Here is a 4,120-nt window from a genome sequence, read left to right on the forward strand (position 1 = left end):
GTACGCGGGCCTCTCACTGTTGTGGCCTCTCCTGCCGCGGAGCACAGGCTCCGGACGTGCAGGCTCAGTGGCCATGGCTCACGGGCCCAGCCGCTCCACGGTATGTGGGATCTTCCCAGACCGGGGCACGAACCCGCGTCCCCTGCATTGGCAGGCGGACTCCCAACCACTGCGCCACCAGGGAAGCCCGATTAGATCATCTTTAATATCCTTCCCAGCTCTCTGATATGGGTCATTTAGAACTCAACTGACTACTTGCTGTACTCAGCTCTAGTCCATTTGTTTTATTTTCACCCCATGTGTATGTGTTTAGAATATTAAGTGGTAGAAAGCATTCATTCAAAATAACTATGGAGTGCACAGTTGTAGGTGCTTTGGGAGATAAAAAGCAAAGTTGGGCTTCTCTGGCGGTGCAGTGGTTAAGAATCTGCCTCCCAATGCAGGGGACATGAGTACGAGCCCTGGTCTGGGAATATCCCACATGCCGCAGAGCAACTAAGCCCGTGTGCCACAGCTACTGAGCCTGCGCTCTAAAGCCCGTGAGCCACAACTACTGAGCCCATGTGCCGCAACTACTGAAGCCCATGTGCTTAGAGCCCGTGCTCCTCAACAAGAGAAGCCACCACAATGAGAAGCCCTCGCACTGCAATGAAGAGTAGCCCCCGCTCGCCACAACTAGAGAAAGCCCACGTGCAACAACGAAGACCCAATGCAGCCAAAGATAAATAAATAAATAAATATATTTTTTTAAAGTTGAAAAAAAAAAAGAAAGGAAAGTCACTCATGGTCTTTCACTCCATGAGTTTATACTCTATGGAAGTAAGAATAATCTACAGATGAAAATTTAAAGTATGTTATAAGGCAAAATAGAAGGACACCAGGCAGTATGTGTCTAAGAATTGAGGGAGAGGTGTGTGTGGGATCATAGCCCTTGGATCTCAGGGAATGGCCAGGGAGGGCTTCATGGAAGAGGAGTGGGATATAAATGGGATGGGATATAAATAGACAAGAACCCAGAGAGTGTGATTCCTGACAGCAAGCACAGGGTGCCTTCTTCTTTGCCAACTATAATCACAGTCCCTGCCTTTTAGGATTTACATGAAAAGAAATAAAGAGGAATAAAAGAAGAGTGAGAAAAGTAACTGGAGAATGGGACAAGAGGCAAGGAGAAGGGAAGAATGACAGAGGGAGGGTGGAAGGGTGTGCAGGGGTCACACTCTGGAGTGAGGTGCTACCAATTCAGAGGTAGAGAAGCAAAGTTTAAAAATTCAGTGTAAGCTGGGAAAGTACTCATTCTTTTCTCCCCTAATCTTGTTGAGCCACAGAATCACAGGCTTTCAGGGTTGGAAGAGACCTCTAATTCAAACCCTTCGATAATAGCCCTGTAAAATGATCATCCAGTATTCACTTGAATACCTACCACAACATGAGACTCACTACCTCCCAAGATAGCCCACTCCATTTGGGAAAAACTATCATTTCTATTCTTCTTAGTAGGAATCTGACATTTACATCCCTGAAATTGCCATCCACTGGTCCTGGATTTGTCTTCCAAAGTGACCCAGAAAAGACCTAAGACCATTCCCCGTGATAGAAGTTGACGTTTCCTCTTTTCTCAGCTCAGCACCTCCCAGCCGGTGCTTGTTCCACACTGAGATTCTTGAATCCATTTCATGTGGCCGGTTGCTGCCTCACGCATTCTATCTTGGGCCTCAGTTCCCTCTTAGCAATGTAGTTTGCCACGTTAGAGTCTGGAAATTAATCTTCTTGACAGAAAAGACAGAATTGAGGTCAAAGAGAGGTTGGAGAGTTCTGCAAATGTCACACGTGTAGCACTGAGGACTGTGCCTTTTCTGTATTTCTTGCTCTGAACCTTAGTGCAGCTGATTTTTGTTAACTTTACCGTTAAAAGAATTTTCACCTAGCTTGGGACTCACGCCTTCTTGGCCTTGTTCTCACAGCCCCATGTCACAGCTTTATGTTCATAACAAGCCCTTGGCTGCCCCACCTTCCGTTTATTCTGGATAAGAACGCTGTTGAACTCTCCTCAGCTCCACCAGCCTCTTCAGAGCCCCTTCCTCACCTGTTTCCTTATTGAATTGTTTGCATTTCACTTTTGAAGACCATCCATTCCTCTGGTGATAGGAACAGAGATTCTTTTTTTTTTAAGCTGTTAATGTGATATATTTTTTTCATTTTAATGACACATTGTTTTCTTTCTAATTTTACAAGCAATACACGTTCATATCAGACAGCTAGAAAATACATAAAAGCATAAAGTAAAAAATAACAGTCACCCATAATCCCCACCCCTCAGAGAAACTACCATCAGCACTTTGATGCATTTCATTCCAGTTTATATATATATATATATATATATATATATATATATATACACATACATATATATATATATGGCAAGTGCTTATCTATCTATCTAACTATAATTTAGATATAATTGACTTACAACACTATGTTACGGAACAGACAGTCTTAACCATAAAAGTCCCTCATGACTACATTTATACTCTTTTCCCAAGAAGAGAATTTGTACTTTTCATCATATTTTCAAAAGGGTCAGAGACCCAAAAAAGGTTAAGAACTGCTATTTGAGAGCCTTTGTGGGATTCTGTTTATCTTTCCTCTGAATGTTTTGACATTGCATCTGCTGTGGCCAGCCTTCCTCCGGGCTACCACGACCTCTAAAATAGCACATCTTCTCTCAGGACCCTCTTCACTTCCCCCTCTCCCCCAGGCATTCCTTGGGTCACACTTAGGTTTAGAGAGGCAGTTCCACCTTTTACTTTTACTCCCTCTGTGGCCCTGCTTTTAGCTGAATAAGCATTGCTACCACACCCCTCTGAGCCTTGCTCCAGACTCTGCTGAACCAACATGGGCGTGCACCCACCAGCTGGAGCCGCGGGCTCACGGGCTCACCACATCCCCATGGTCCCTTTGGTTCCTCTCTCCTTGATCAGACTCCGATGGCCTCCGCTGGGCTTCCTCCCTCAGACAGGTGGGTTCCCTGTGGATATGAATCTTCTTAATGGTCTGCACTCACATGCCCGCTCTCCTAGCAGTTTTATCTTTCTTAGAACAGAGTCCGTTGTCGAATGGCGATGATTCCCAGCTCACAAATTTTTGGTCATACCCAAAAGAGCATGTAGAGAGATTCTAAAAAATCTTCATGGGCTTCCCTGGTGGCGCAGTGGTTGAGAGTCTGCCTGCCGATGCAGGGGACATGGCTTCGTGCCCCGGTCCGGGAAGGTCCCACATGCCGCGGAGCAGCTAAGCCCATGAGGCATGGCCGCTGAGCCTGCGCGTCCGGAGCCTGGGCTCCGCAACGGGAGAGGCCACGACAGTGAGAGGCCCACGTACCGCAAAAAATAAATAAATAAATAAAATAAAAATAATAAAATACAAAATCTTCATCATTTTACATTTATGTAAATCTCATAAGATATTAGTTATTAGGGATCAATGTGTCATTTCATAACCAAGGGCCGTGGTCAGTGTAAGGACAGGTTGTTGAGGGTGTCCTGAGTGTCTCTGCGGAGTGTGAAACTTCGGTCTGGGCATCTGAGGACTTGAAACAGCACATCTGGCAGTGCTGGTCTATTAGGGATCCCTCCGCTTCCCAGCCCCCAGGCTTCGAAGGAAATTTTTAAAAATGACCACTTTGGCCCTACCCCTTCTCCCATTCCATTCCACCCACATTTCAGCTCTCATTGCAGCCTTTCTGTGCCTTACATGTTAAGGAGAAGCCAGAGGTCAAAGATCTAGTGTTTAAAACTTGGTTACCAGTTGGAATGTGGGGAGAGCTCTTGTGTAGTTAGTTTCACAATCATTTACTTAGTGCACTTTATTGCTGGTACTGCAAGTTTTGTTCTGATTTAGAATTCAGTCTTTGTGATATTTTGCCAGTGTCTAGTTTCTTATAATGGCAGCTGGCATTTTGCCCGGACTTTGGGGTTTATAAAACTGAATAGGACCTGCTCCTTGCACGTAGGACTGACTGATAGGTAAGCTAAGACATATATGGAGCACAAATACAAAAATATCAAGTGGAAGGCAATGGCTGTAAGACAGATACTAACAAAGAAGTGGGGGAATTTTAAAG

Source organism: Phocoena sinus, chromosome 20, assembly GCF_008692025.1.
Source record: "Phocoena sinus isolate mPhoSin1 chromosome 20, mPhoSin1.pri, whole genome shotgun sequence".
Classification (NCBI taxonomy): Eukaryota; Metazoa; Chordata; class Mammalia; order Artiodactyla; family Phocoenidae; genus Phocoena; species Phocoena sinus.